At 45.7% G+C, this 15,763-nt stretch overlaps 1 long non-coding RNA gene across 1 annotated transcript; it reads right to left on the bottom strand.

The window, feature by feature from the left end:
- Nucleotides 1-1,419: 1,419 nt before the first annotated feature.
- On the bottom strand, nucleotides 1,420-14,552 carry LOC148053336 (uncharacterized). Its single transcript, XR_015708582.1, has 3 exons — nucleotides 14,381-14,552; nucleotides 5,068-5,143; nucleotides 1,420-2,359 (listed from the first exon to the last, which is right to left on the bottom strand). It is a non-coding gene; the product is annotated as an uncharacterized LOC148053336 (long non-coding RNA).
- Nucleotides 14,553-15,763: the final 1,211 nt, after the last annotated feature.

Raw genomic sequence — 15,763 nt, forward strand, 5'->3', positions numbered from 1 at the left:
AGTCCATACACCTGGGAGAGATTTTTCTACCTTAGTTCCACAGCAAAGCAGAGTCACAGTGAAATATTTTAAATGTTTCTAACCGAGGTTTTTTTTTTGGTGAGTTATACAAAAATGCATAAATGCTTTGGATATGTCTGGGCAAATTAAGTATTTCAACAATTATTTTCCATTAAAATGTGAGCAGAAAGTGTGCTGTTCATAATTTTTTAACTGTTTATTACAGCCCAGCCCTGTCTTTAAACAGGCTGCCATGCACTTCTCTGGCACACCAGGGCAGGTCAGGATTGTACTGATGAAAAGATGCCGACAGTGAGTACATTACGATTTTCGGAGCGCAGTTAGATGAGATAAACTGGATAGTTTTAAGAAGATGCCCAAGAGGATGAGATGAATACACCCTGTGAAATTCTCCTAAATTAAAGCATAATCTCTGGGGAAGACCTTTGGAGATGACTGGAAGTGCCATTATTCCCCTCAGCTTGGTGCTTCAAAGGCACTTTTTTTTCTTTTTTCCCTTCTGTGAGGAACTTGTTCTCAGGCAGCTTGAAATGAGGGCTGGCTGCATTTTTCCTTTTTCAAAAAGTAATTCAAATGAGAACTGATTCTTAGACATACAGTTACTGCAGAGAAATCTCTTTTTCAGTATATTTTTTTAATGGAAGGAAATACAAACTTAAAATTGAAAGAATTTCTCTAAGTTTTCCTTTTTTTTGGTCAACTGTTTTTTTTTTTTATCCACAGTTAAAATGTTTACCTGAAACTGCTTTTTTGAAAACTGAGGCATTTACTGTTTCACTTTTAGTTCTATAGTGACAATGAAAACATAAAACACTGCAAATTTTGACAGAAATGAGAAAGAAAAAAAAACCCAACAAAATCAAATCAAGGAAAAATAACTGACATTTTCCACTCAGCTGTGCTGACCAATATCTATCTTAACATTTGTAAAATACAGCCCAAGACAATACGGGTCCAAATTTCCAAAAATATGATGCCCATTTTTATCCTGGTGTTACAGAAAATGCTTCTTGGTCTTCAAAGGGCAGTAGCCTGTGCGAAGCCAGTACTTTGGGAAAGCAATGTGGAATTGCTCCCTACAATTTCAGGTGGCAACTCAGCATTAGCAGCATCCTTGCCATCAAATGGCTGAAGCCCATGCTTAAAGTTAAACACAGCCTAAATACAATGCTAAATAGCTGCACTGACACTTCATTAATTAGTAAATTAATGCCTTTAGCAAAGAGCCTGTCTGCACACTCAGTGTCTGTTTCCTCCACAGATCTCTCCAGGCAATATTAGCAGCTAGAGGAGTAAATACAATTACAACGGGTGCAGATTTGACTGCTTGTGTCAGTACTGATTTAGGTGATGAGGTAAAAATCTTGTAAGGGTGTCAATGAGTTAATGCTACCGTTTTGTGCAGTAGTGTCATAAGCTGCCATTACACTGGTTTTACGAAGGAGTGAAGAGACAGTGTTTACGGTACTGGTTTTATTTAAGCACGTCTCCCTCTGTCACAGCGGCCACCAAATCCCCGACTTCCAAAGTGGAGGCTGACGTTAGGTCTTTGTCTCAGCAAGTGCATTCAGCAGCCACTGCGTGGGGAGCTCTTTGCCTGCACGGGAACAGCTGCAGCAGAGGACTGCCGTAGGATCGCATCTTTTTGCAAGTGAGAATTTCGCTGAGGGGTTTATAATATCCATGTTATAAACAAAATTTCAATACAGCAAAGTGAAAATGGGTAAAACCAATCTGTTTTACTCTAGTGACTAAATTTTTGCATTCTTTGGAGCAGAGAAGAAGGAAGAAACTCCCATGCTGCCATAAAAAAAATCTCTTGCAGATCCAAACTGTGAACCCTGGTAAGAGCTGGAGTAAGAAACTAGGACCTACTGGAAAATCTGCTTATAAGCAGACAGCGCTATGATCATTATGGAGACAGGATCACCCCTTGTTTGCAGAAGGACTCCCTGTCTCAGATAACACATGACTGCATGTTCAGTCTGCTTCCCTTATCTTCAAACACTGCCCAAAAACAGCGGTGGGGCACTTTTTGGTTGTAATGTTAGAGTTCTTCCCATCAGTTTCCTACATGTTCATGTCCACGGAGCCTGAGAGAGGCAGCCAGATTTTGGGCCATTTGAAGTCCGAGGCTCAGATCCAGGACTTCTCTCCATTGCCATGGCAGGTCATTTTCCCCACATCAAGATTCCTTCTAGCAAAGTTTCTCCCAGGCTTTGGCTGGTTTCAAAAATAATTCTTTGACCATAAAGAATAGAAGTTTCACCATAAAAATCACTGTTATGCTCCCTCCAGCTCAGCAGTTGGGAACCTGAGGCACGCAGGCACAGCATCCCTACAACAGAGAAGAGCTATTTTAGGGATTTGTTCCAATTTCTGCTTAATATAGATGTGCTGGCACAACCTTGTGCTGACAGGTGAATGCTGGTGGAAGAGCCTGCAATTAGAGCAGCAGAGCTCCGCTTTCCCTGGGAGGGCCACAGTGGCCCTTGAAGCTCCAGCAGAGACCTGGGCAGGATCCAGCAGCCTTTTCTTGTTCGGCTCTCTACCAGAAAACCTGCCAAGCACAAGCCACTCTCTCAGGGTCTGCTTCCTAAATCTGCCAGACAGGTCAGTAGCTCTTTCTTTGATTCCTCAAGGCAGCAAGACGGAGGTGGGCATTTGGGTAGATGATAGATTCAGTTTGAGATCTAGTGATGAGAAGTACTAGACCAGATTAGTATTATTATTATTGGTGGTGATGGTGCAATTACTGTTATTATTGTTGTTGTTGTTGTTGCTGTTGTTGTTGTTATTATTATTATTATTATTGTTGTTGTTGTTGTTGTTATTTTTATTGTTATTATTATTTGCTGGTCTTTTTGTTATTGTAACGAGGTGGCTCCCCCTTCAGCAGGCTGCTGCCAGGTTGCAGTCTGAAAACATCCCTGAGAAAAGGAAGGGTGTTTTGATGCCCAGCCTTGCTCACCCCCCGCCACCGGCTCAAGGCACACCCCGGGCAATGCTGGCATCTCCCCTGGGGGGCCTGGGGGGTGCATGGCCCCGTACGGTGGTTCAGGCAGTGACACCACCGCAGGAGCGAGGTCTTGGGGGTCTGGCTCCTAAGGGCAAGTGGCTCAGCCCTGCTGCCAGGGCTACCTGGCCAGGGCTCGCCGGCAGGACCGGGCAGAGTGGGCACTTCCCACCAGCCTGGGCTGCCAGCTGAATACAGTGCCACGCTGCCGTGCCTGCCTGCCCGCCAGCCTGTCTCAAAGCAAGAGCACTATAATTAAACCCGAGATTTAGGGCCTCACTGGATCAGGGCCTCAGTTATTACAAAGTCGCGTATTTCTTGATTATTGACAATAGTGGAAGGACGTTTATGCCGTTTAATCATTCAGCAAGGAACAAATGCATTAAAGTCAAAACAAAGAGGGCAAATGGTTTCTAAACCTTTACTAACACTTTTATATATTTTAACTGGAAGTAACAGGATAAAAATTATTATTTAACATCCCTAACTCCATCGCATATCCTAAAACATATGCTTTATGCATACTTTTTTACATATTATTGTCATGCTCAATGCAGCATGAATACTCTGTAAAAATCATATTCTTGTAATTAAAGGACATCATGACTGCTCCAGAGATATGAAAGATGAACTGCCTTATATAGCCTATGAAAGATATTTTTCTGCATACTGCTTTAGAGGAACTAAGCAGTTAAAACATGTGAGCTACCGTCTGCCTTTCCAAAAGTGCACAAAATCAGTTTATTGTCAACACATGTCAATATATTTACTTGCACTGAGGAAATGGCTTCTGTTGATTGTTTTCAACCAGGCTGATGCCTGTACGCCAGATTTGCAAATCAAATGTTACCACTACTGTGTTTCTGGCAGAAGAAATCAGAGCTGTAACTGCAGTACTGAAAAACGTCTGTCTTTCACAGTCACCTGACAGCATTTGCAGGCAGGGATATGAGATTGCAGCTTTTTTGCAGAGAGGCAACAGTGAAATTCAGGCTAGTCTCCACTGGAGCCATTTCAGGAGGCTGAGGGGCAGTGCTGGGAAGCACTCCCAGCTGACTGAGCCTTTTAGCTATAAATTGTCCTGGGATGCTTTTATGCTTAGCTTTTGGCAATAAGGAAAGAAGCAGTAAGAAAGCACCAAACTCAGCAGAACTTCCAAGCTATTTACAAATGCTATCTGCTGGTTTAAGGGAATTGCACCTTATTGCAAATGTAGGCAGCACATACTTCTACCAGGTCAAGTATCATGGACTCACAGACTGGAGCAGTGCTGGTTGGAAGGGATCCCTGGAGGTCCTGTTGTCCAGTCCCCCACTCAAAGCAGGACCATCGCCAGCACTGGATCAGGTCAGCTGTGGCAGTTGTGCGCTCATCAGAAGACTAGATGTGAGTCTAAATACAGCTCATCCATAAGTCTCCAGCCCACCTGTGTCTTTATGAATATTTCCATTTGCCCTGCTTTCATGACATGCGATCCACCAGCACACAGTTTGGAAGAGGAGCGATGACAGTGGCAGGCAGAGGCGACATTGAAGCTTAACTACCTGGAAGCAGTGGGATCCAGCATCAAATCTGGGAAGCACAATGTCTCTCTACTAATTGCCTTTGCCCATCAGCAAATCCCAGAAGAACTAGCCTTCCAGAAAAACAAAATTTCTCACCCTAAGCTTCAAGTTCAATGGAAGCTCCAAAAGATTTTTCACTACCATCACCTCATTCAGATTTTCCTTTGAGTGAAGAGAAGGTGCATGTTTCCTTTGCCGTTATCACTCTCATCTCAAACACTCTCCAACTTGTCATTATTTCACCTTAAATCATGGTGCAGCATAGCATGGTTTAATTGCATACACATCCATGAAAGTTGCATGTAAGCACCAGAAGCAGGGTGTGCAAAGCAAAGTGGAGCAAATACAAATAATTTTCTGTACGTTATATGAAACTCTGTACAAATACTTTGCTTCTTTATGTCTACAGCATTATACATGATGTTCAAAGACATTCAGCTTTTAATGATCCCAAATAGTTTCGACCTTTTCGAATTCGATGGGACTTTTCCCTGGGAGGACGGTCCATATTCAGGATTGGAGCTTGTTACGGCAACAAAGTCTGGAAAACAGCATGTGGAATCAGTCAGTACCAGTGTCTAGAAGAAGAATAGGCTCAGCCTTGAATGTTCATGTTGGATATTGTCTGAAAAGTTGCCCGTCATGTTACTGCTTGGAAGCTCTGGCAGTCAGGGATGACACGCTCCGGCTTCCCTATTAGCCCCCCTGCGCCGCCGGGACAAAGGGAACTGCAGGCTCCCAGCCAAGCACATACATTTCCAAACTGCCGCCAGTCAGTTCCCAAGGCCAGGGGCTGGATGCCATTGACAAAGAGATGTGAACCGCAGGCGTAGCCTGCTCCGCTCTCCCTGCCGAGCGAGTGGCGCTTCTCATGGAGATCTATAGGGCCTGCTCTCTCCCCCTCAGCACCCGCAAAGGGCTGCCCAGGACCCGCTTCTGATTTTGGGTGTTTTTAACCAGCCCCTTCCACCTGGCATGGGAGCCACTGGAGCATCATACACTCCTCGCCAGCATCCCCTTCAGCCACAGATCTGTGTAGGGACATCTATCTGCCAGCACACACAACGTTGCATTCTTTAATCCACAGCGTGGGAGATCAAACCTTGATAACCCCACTGGAGACTTGATCTGATGTTGTGGGTAGATGTGAAGAGCAGCAGCACAGCAATGGATGATCTCAGGAGGAGATCACAGAGCCATGTGAAAGGCAGACACCCGAGGAAAGGCCTGGCTTACTTTTGCTCGCTTGACTTTCACTTTGCCGCTTTCCTCCAGTAATGGCCTGTAGGGCTGAAGGGATAGGGAGAGGAAATCCGCTATGAACTGTAGCTTCCACTTGGAGATTCCCAGTGTCCAAGCTCATGCTCCTGCCATGCTGCTATCCCAAACCATCACAAATCCAAACACAGGGTTTTTTTTTTGCCAGTTAAATTAGCCCTGAAACTGCCCTGAGCTGATATAGGCCAAATTTTGGCTTGCAATGAGATGAATTACCTGGGCCTCAGCATAGCCCGCATGGTAGGAAAGCCCTGCCTTTCCCGGGCAGGTGGCCCAGCCAGCCAATACCTCCTTCTTTGGAGAGAAGCTGATGGGTGTCCAGCACACAGCACCAGCCCTGCGAAGGGCAGCCATGATCTCACCATCCCTCCCGCCCTAGGTTTAGTTGCCCAGCGCAAGCGTGGAAAATGACCTGACAAATGTTGCTACTGGGCCACATGAGAGCAAGATCCAGGGAAAAATACACATCTCCAAATAGCCTGTGAGACAACGCGTGCAATTCCTGCCCATCCTCTCCTTAGAAGGTACGAGGACACAGGAGAAGGGTGATGCCCCGCGTTTAGAGAGTGACTGGTGCACAGGAAACCCTTTTCTCCAGCACTTTGCTGGCAGCGCATGCCCTCCCCATCTCATTCACCCTTTCTCTCCACCTCTTCATTTTTCCCATCTCTGTGCCTGGGCCCTACTTCTCTCTGAGGTACTCCAAAGGCGTGATGGGGACGCTTGCTCTCAGTCCAGCACCAGCACTAATTCCCAGGTGGCTTTTCACTAGCAATTTGCCTATTAGCTGGGACACGAGTGCTAGGACCTGCCACGCATGCTTGGTCTTCCCATGTGGGACGTGCCACTGAAGCAGAGGAGCCACGACACTATACCTAACATCAGCTGGAGACAGAAAGGGTCTTCTTCTTTGGAGGCTGAAAATACTAACCCTGCTTGGAGGTTGTGTTATTCATAGCAGAATTCCATCCTTACCCTGTGACCTTGGCCTGGCAGGGTTTTATGTGTGTTTTTTCTACAGATAGTTTTACCCACACTTAGCTGAGACCACAGGAAAAACTGTCCCAGACCACAGCTATTCCTGATCCAAGAACCCTTCTAGACTGCGGTTCTTGCCATGAATGCCTCCAGTGCACTCGCAGCACTCCTGCCTTTCCCTATCTGGTTATGAAATGGTGGGCTGCAACGCTCCTCCTTCTCTGGTCATCAGTCAGGCCACCCCAGCATACGCAGTCCACTCCCAATGTATACAGATGACACTCAGTCTGTTGCAGCAGCAATGGATTTATCTCTTTTTCTTTTGCTTGCTGCAGAAATGGAGTTTGACAGTCAAAGCCTTCAAACCTCCCAAGCACAAGGACTGAGGATTCTGCCAGCTTGGGGACATTACATGTATCTACAAGATGAAGTAATGTCAGGAATTAAACCCCACGAGGGAAAAATCTGGCAGTTCATTATTGTACGTTTACCTAAGAGAATATATATAAAAAATACGTATGAAACACTCCGGCTGATTTTTTCCAACAGAATCTCATTCTTCCCATTGTGCATCAAACTGGGGACCTGAGCAAGCTTTGAAAAGCACACTGGATCCCAGGAATCCACCAGGCTGAAGGATCATTGCACTTCTGTGACCCCCTCATACATACCCGGCAGATTTTTGCAGAGCAGAGATACAGACATCTCATCATCACCACTCTCAGTTGACTCTCACGTTCACGTCTTTAGGCTGGGGCAGAGCAGTGATAGAAATGGAGCGGTTTTCCCTTCATTTCCAAGTCCTGCTCCCAAGCACTCAGTAGTCAGATTGCAGACATGTAGCAAACATTATGTTTTTGCCTTCCTCCTCCTTTTTTCCTCTGCCTAACGTTTTTTCCTCTTCAGCAGTAATTTGGAGTGTGCAACCTTCTGGTTACAGTAAATATCACTGGTTCAAAAGCATTTTTGCCATTTATCTAGCTTTTAGCCTAGGTGTCTACAATCTTTTCTCCCAGTTTAAAGCTGAAATTTAACTCAAAGCAGTGAGAACAACTCCACTTTCCAGCCAGACCTACGTCAAACCAGAAAAAGCAGCAAAAATCTTTGTTGCATCGGGCATTGCATTCAGAGCCCAGAAGAATTAATACTGTCGTCATAACCATGAAAAAAATCCCACGAGGCTGAATATGCGCACACACATGCGAATGCAACACATACACAAACCCAGATTTTTATGAGCGGTGCCATCAGCAGGGAGATTGTTTATAGTTGCCAGTAATTTATAGCTTTTAAATGTAATGTTGGAATGCAAATAACTTTCCCTGTCCCCTTCCCTCGGTGATCTGCTCATGAATAAGGCTGAAAGGAGCCCAAGCAGGAGACACAACCAGGGAGGACAAGGAGACAGGGAATGACTCAGCCTGCCCCCGCTTTCTCCCAGCCCCTGGAGATGTCAGCCCCCGGCCATGGGATCCGCTCCCAGCTCAGCGTGAGGACTCGCTCAGTGCACTGCTATGTGGGACACGATACTTAACAATTCTTATCCCAGGCAATGAAACGGGAATAGTGCTCAGCCAACCCTGCAGCAAAAACGTATGAAAGAGCATTAAGCAAAAAACCCAAGCTTTCTGGGGCTTTTGACAGCAAGCTGAGGTTTTTCCTTTCCCTGCAGGATAAATGGCCATCCTAATGCTCCCCTCTTCTCTTTCTCCTACCTTTTCAGATCAGGAGCGAAGGATGAGATGTTGAAAACTGTCTTTCCATGCCTTTGGTGCCATTCAATATCAGAACTGCTGAAGTCAATTTTATCACTGTTTAGTGGTGCTACAATTCATTGGTGCTATTGGGAATGTGCTTTCTCTTTATGCAGTTACAGCCCAATTAAAAAAACTTCCCAAGGCTGCTCTCGCAGCCAGCCGCCTTTGCCCGGCCTGACCAAAAGACCAGACTGAAACCAACTGCTTTGGCTGCTGCTCTCTGCAGTTTGACTGCAAAGGCTTACAGGGAGACATATAAAATAGGAAGGTCAGCAAGGTACTGTAGTGTTCATACTCACAGTGCTAACAAAAAAAGTTATCTGCAGATAACCTTTTTAACCTTCCTTCTCTGGTGCTTTCACTGTTTTTCTTCTCCCCCTTGCCCCCAAAGACAGACATTTCTATTTATTAATATCTATGATAAGTTATGGTTTGGACTCCATAAAAGGTTTTTGAGATCTGCAGGTGAAAAGGCAGAGGCTAGCCTGTCAGATATTTATGAATAAACACTGAGAACTGCCTCACCTCTCACACTGGTGAATAACAGAAAGGAACGAAGAGTTTATGGTACCAGGCAGATGTTAACAAAGCTCTCGGACTGATCCCAAGCAAAGACAGGAATAGCTCAATAGCAAACATTTGAGTCCTCAGCGTCTTAGAGAAATAATAAAGAAGAATCCTGGGCCACTAACTGTTGAAAAAAACAAAAATAAAACAAAACGAACCGTAATGGGTGTTTCCCAGTGCTTAAAAATGAGCAGTATTAGAGCTTCATTTAAAGTCCATGAAAACTCTGTGAGGTTTTTTGGTGGGCAGAACTTAGGGGTCAGCTTTTCCACCTTCTTTTCACCACCTCTGCAGACAACAAAATCCTGTCTCATTTTGAAGAGGCAGCTGAGGCTTTGCCGTGCTCACATGGTCACAGAGTGAGGGTTTTGAAGAGAAGCATTAACATCACAGCAACTGGCAGCGCTGGGAAAGAGGACTGCGGAGCGAGTGAGCGGCAGCCAGGTCGGGAAGGGCACGGGGAAAGGCTGCCGGAGGCTGAAGAGGGACGCAGACTTTATGATCATCATGTGAGTTTGCGAATCTATATGGCAGCCTAGTATTTGTAATGCATGCCAATACACATATATAATGTAGAAGAAGCAATCTCTTGCTAGAGCTGGCAAGAGCGAGCCTTGGTCTGAAGAGCTTTCGTTTCGCCACATGGCAATATAAATAACATTTTTGTCCCTTGAATTATTTTTATGTAGAGATAACAAGTCCAGGGTATTTAGCACTTTTAACAATTTGAGCTACCAAAGATAAACCGTCTGTATTGTTGGTTCAATTACTTATGGTAGATGAGTACAAAATTAATTTTCCTGGTTTTGTTTAACTGAAAATCTCTGCAGGAGTCATCTTTTTTCAGATAAGATTATCATTATCATTATTATAATTTTAAAAACCTGGAAAGCAAATAAAGCAGACACTAAAAAAAACCCCAATATCCAACAGGTTAGTTTTCATCTGAAAACTGTAAATACTTTCCTGCCAGTTAAAAATTTCAATTCGTCTGCTAGAGGTAGTTTTCAATTTTCAAATTTTTTCTCATTTTCTTTCTATTTTTTCTACAAGAGCCCCCAAATATGTGAGGAAATATTTTTAAAGTTAAGGCAATCAAAGCAAAATACATGTATTTTGGGTGAAAATCTCCCTGATGCTGCTCTGTCAGAAGTGTGACTATTGCCAGGGCTGTTGTCTCTGCAGGCACAGGTTATGGTGGTTGCTTAGTCCCTGGGAGACCAATCTCCAAATCTTCACTTGGTGAGCTTAATCCAGTCCTATTGGGGTGAACAGGATTTTTGTCCCTGGCTCCATCGGGTGTAGGATTACACCCTTAGACTGGGTCTTCACCTTACTGAAGTCTCATGAAGCAGTAGGTGTCTTTTTTGGCAAGACAGTCTGCTTTCTGAAGGGCCTTTGGCAAAGTGCAGCCCTGCTGCTAGATGGTGTAAAACTGGACTCTTGGTCCAACACAAGTATAATAATAACAACGCTGAGGGGCTAAGGCACAAGGACGCATTCCCTAGCGAAACGGGTGTTTGCCCTGTGCCTTGATGGGCTCAGGCGCCTTTCATTCCACTGTCCTAAAGCCCAGCCAGTTCCTTCCGAGTGGCTCAACATGGAGAAGCACCATGAGATTTCACATGCAAATGAGCCTATCCGCAATATTTTACAAACCAGGGTGGAGGGGAGCAATGTAATTCCTGCTTCATGCGTTGTACACCATGAAGCAATAGCCAGAGCAGATGTTCTAGCAATGCCATGACGATGTTGGCCTCCTCAGGACACATCCATCCTCTGCTGAATTCAAGACATGCTTGCTCCTCCAAGTCCCACAGAGGTGCTCCAGGCTGGGTGGTCCCTTTCAAGAGGCCACATTGGATGGCCACCAGACCCCGCACCTGCTCCAGGGTCAGGTCTCCTCTCCCTGTGGCAATGCCCAGTGGGCCAAAAGTGGGCAGGGAGGACTGGCTGGGAGCCGGTGGCACGTCTCCACAAGCACCCATAGATCTGTCCTTTCCTGGGGTTCCCTGGGCTGCGTTTCAACCTCCTCCATTCTCATATAGCTGTGAAAAGCCAAAGGCAGTGTCCTCACCCTTTTGGGACACTTCCCAATTCTTAATTAAGTAATCCTCCTTCTGCTTCCAGGGAGGGGTCACCTGAGGTGCCCTTCTCCTTGCAAAGAGGAGGGAGCAGCCCCATTGCTGCAGGGCAGCAAAGTGATCACCCCAGAGGTGCCCCGGGGCAATGTCCTGGGCAGGTGTTGCATATTTAGCTTTAAAAGCTCCTGAAAGTTTCTGCTAGGGAGTGTAACACAAGGAATTGGTTGCCCTTTATTAAATTATGAACACCTCAAATGTCCCCTAAAATCTAGTAGCAATTTTCAGGTCAAATTAATGTCAGTGGTTTAACCCAGGAAGCATCACAGAAACAAGAGCAAAACATAATCACCTGGGATCTGGAGTGGTTTCATTGCCAGCTACTAGAGCCCAGGCTTTGCTCCGAAGACTCCTTCATGGCGCAATAGGTATTGGCAGCATGCAGTAAAATTTACCTGACCGAGCTCTTCGCTTTCCCAGGTCAGAGAATGCTTCTGATGATGTTAAAAGAGGATTATGTATTTACAGTACTCACCAATTCATTAATTCCTTAAAGTTGTATTTTATTGAACATTAAGTACTTTCTAACTAGCAAATAAAAAAATTAGTGCAACAATTACCTTGAAAAATGCTGTGATACAGTTCATTTGGATAATTTTAAGCTGTCACCACTTGCTAAAAAGAGCCAAATGACCACATTTATAGTATAAACAATCCTAAATTACAGTTAATATAGTTTCTGCAACAGCACTTCTCAGAAAAGTGACTGCACATTTATGGAAGTTTATTGAAGGGTTTATCTTCATTTTTAAAATGCTCAAATTGAAAATGTCCACATTTGCTTGGACCCATATTTCTTGGGAATATTTCAGATTCTTCAACTACTCCGCATTCAGGCTGTTTATGAAATCCGCAAAAGTCTAAAGCAAGTCACAAATACTATATACCACCTCCATATATGTAATATATCAGAAGAGGGTTTGCTGTAGAAATAGATAGCATGTAAACTGGGGCTGGATTGAGGAGACAGAATGAAGGTAAATAAACCAAATGAAATGTGTCATTTGCCACAGTGGAAACTCTAAGTGTGCATTTGTTCATTTTTAATTATACAGACAGTGGAAATTATGCCATTCAGCAGAGACAAATTAGGCTTCAGATGGAAAGCATAATTCAGGTCAAGTAAGTAGCTGAAGGAAAAAAATGATATAATTAAATATTGCCATTTGCATTCTTAAGACTCAGGTCTACGGGAACTGGACTGAGATCCTACCCAGGCAGGAGCCGAACATGGCATTTTTCCTGAATAGTTATGTAGGAAAGGTTTTCAGATTCACCCAGAAGCTGTGGAAGTCTGTATTTTTATATCCTCCTGCACAGCACCGCAGGCTGTTTTACACTGCAAAATACCGATGTCCTATTCTGTGGTAAGTAAGCACATTTATGGAAATATTCAAGATAGAATCCTCCGGTTTCTTTCAGCATATTCTGCTGACAAGATCAGTGTTATGACAATCATTAAAACTTCAGTGTTGAAAACACTTTCAAATAAATGAATCATTCCTAAACATAAAACAATGTTCATTCGAAAAGTAAACATATGCAAGCATACGATTATGTGATGATCATTGTTAAAAAGTATTTTGGTTTTTGGTGAGTTAAATGATTTTATACTTGTCATCAGTCTTACGGAGAAATACAGTATATTGTCTATTCAGAACGACAAGGGCTGACGTGTATTTTTCAAGTTAGTTTCAAAATATCCCCTGCCATTAATAGGCTAACGGCAGCAGCTTCCTTCCTATTCAGCATTTTACACCACGTTCACCCTTCCGACAAATGCTATTAAATACCAATTGCCACAGCCTCTCTGGAATTGCCCAGAGAATTGCAGCCTGCCACCGCAGCCTGCTCAGCATCGGTTCTGCGTTCGGGGTCGATCCTTCGTTACACAAACTCAATATGCATTTGTCTGGTGGCTTAGGATATTGTTCGGAAGCAAATGCGTCACCCTTGAAATAAGAACGCTTGAGACAAAAAGAGACGTAGCAGCCAGGGCAGCAGCGGTACCGCAAACGCCTCATTCGGTATTTCGGCATAGTCTAAGTATCTGGATTGTAAATGATAATGTGGCGAAGGGACAGAGGATAGCAGAATATGTCATGACGGGCACGACTATGCTGTTCCTGCCCAGGGCAAAGCATCCCGTCTCCAAAATACACACGAGATTTCTTTATAAAACTGAGACATTCACATCCATTCCAGTCATTATTAGTCACTGAAACTGTAAGGTAATCATTTAATAGACTTTTAATACTGTTGCTTACAGCTAGAATGCTTTTTTACCTCTCTGCCAACTGCACCGTTGTAAATGACTTATTTTAACGTTGGCTTGTTATATAGCATGCCCTCTTGTCAAATAGCATGCTAAAAATACTTTGTATCAATTGAGACCGGTGTAGAAAATGTTTTGTGTTTTAATCTCTCTTAACCATTGCAGCCTACGTGAGACGTTCAGTACTACAGCAGCGGAAAAAAAGGGCGGAAGTTTTAAAATAAAATTCTTCAAATGAAATACACCACTCGCCGTCCACAGCTCACAACCCGAGGCCGATGCTTTTCTCAGTAGCTGTGCTCTGTCAATCTCCGTCCGGTTTTGCAGGCTTCATTTGACCCTGAGAGCGCCGCTTTTTTTCCCGGTTGCTTTTCCTTTCCGCGCGCCGCTCCCAGCCCCGCAGCAGCAGCAGCACCAGCAGCAGCAGCAGCACCAGCAGCAGCAGCAGCAGCGGCCGCCTGCAGGCGCGCGCCGGAGCAGCCCCAGCCCCGCAGCGCGCGCGCCGCACGGCACAGGCAGCCGCGAAATCTTAGAATCTCATCGAATCGTCAAGGTTGGAAAAGACCCTTAAGGTCATCGAGTCCAACCGTCAACCCATCACTGCCAAGTCCATCTACACCATGTCTTCAAGCACCGTATCTGTCCGTTCTTTAAATACCTCCAGGGAGGGAGACTCAAATACTCTTCTTGCTTTCCTAACAAATTAGCACTTGGCTTTTACACCACTTTGCAAAGCGTAACGATACTCCTCAAATATCTGGCAAAAGCCACCGTGTTAATACCTGCTGTCGTCACCGCGTTTAAACTCGAGCACGTCCCCCGACGTACACGTAAGAGGAAGGGTCAGCTATGGACCAGCAAGGCGGACGAGGCAGCCCTGGGCCGTCGGTCCGGCCGCCCGCAGAAGCTCCCTTGCCCGATGCCCGGGGCCGGGCAGCCGCCGCCGGCCTCTGCCCGCCGCCCCCCGGCCCGGCCCGGCCCGGCGCGGCCCGGCCGCTGTGTTACAGTGACGCCAAGCGGGCGTGCAGCGCTATTGCCGTGCCCGGGAGAGGAAACCGGGCTGCGGGGCGCTGGGGTTCGGCTGAGCGAAACTTCACCGTCTACGGCCTCCTTCGGCTCGGGCGTAACTTTATCCGGTGAGTAACGACACCGGTTTTATTGACCTTACTTGTCTTCTTCAGAAAGGTGTTCATGTGCATGCCTGCGTCACAATCTTCAGATACAGGATATATGGACAGAAATACACAGACACGGACAGAAGAGGTCTGAAATCTAGTCTTGTCAACGTTTAAGCACATCTTTCTCCGTTGCGGGGTGGCCCTGCCGGCCGCACCAGGCCTGGCCATGGGAGGAGGCAGGCCCAGCTGTGCCCAGCTGAGAGAAATCCCCAAAATACTGTGCGGCCTCTGCAGCAACTAACTGCAAATTCTCTAGGAGTGTGCCCCTGTAATTCATCTAGGTACTTTCTTCCTGAGATTTTCTGAAAGGAACAGCCCATGCACCATGCCTATAGATGTTACTGCGGTATCTCAGCCATTTTTCGTGGTTAATTTTTACTCCAGGATCTTACATGTATGATATCTTTACAGAAGATGCCCGCATTTTAAAGCGGAAATAAATACCTCTCACAGCCACCTCTGGAGGTTAATTCAGGTACTTCTCCATATCACTCATTGAATAAGGCTGTCATAAACAAGCAGTGAGCCACCTACAGAATTGCAGAAGATTTGCTGTGCTTAAAAGGGCTTCTTTGGGCACCGCCAATAAAGTATTTAGAGACAGACTGAAGTTTTGGAAGCGCTTATGCAGCATGTTGGGATTTGCATATCCTCCTAGCCCCAGGAGAGGGGTATTACTCACCTAGCAAGCACTGCCTCTGTCAACACTTGTTATTGAAACTGCACGTGTTTGCGTTAGGCAGCTGCCTGCCACCCTTTCATGGCCCAGCACCCACCTCTAGATCTGCAGAACAGAGATTTCTAAGGCAGCATACACCCGGCAGCAGGGCATCCTGCTGGGGCCGCAGGCAGCACCGCCAGCGGTGAGCTGCTCCTGCCCAGCCTGGGGAGCCGGGGGGGCTCCGGCAGCACGGGCAGTGCGTCCCTGGGGGTCCCTGCCCAGCCGCCGCTGCCGTCACCGCCACGGTGCCGGCCACCAAAAGGCTC

This window comes from Nipponia nippon, unplaced genomic scaffold (assembly GCF_047370975.1).
Source record: "Nipponia nippon isolate SJK-2023a ecotype South Korea unplaced genomic scaffold, ASM4737097v1 scaffold_4, whole genome shotgun sequence".
NCBI classification, from domain to species: Eukaryota; Metazoa; Chordata; class Aves; order Pelecaniformes; family Threskiornithidae; genus Nipponia; species Nipponia nippon.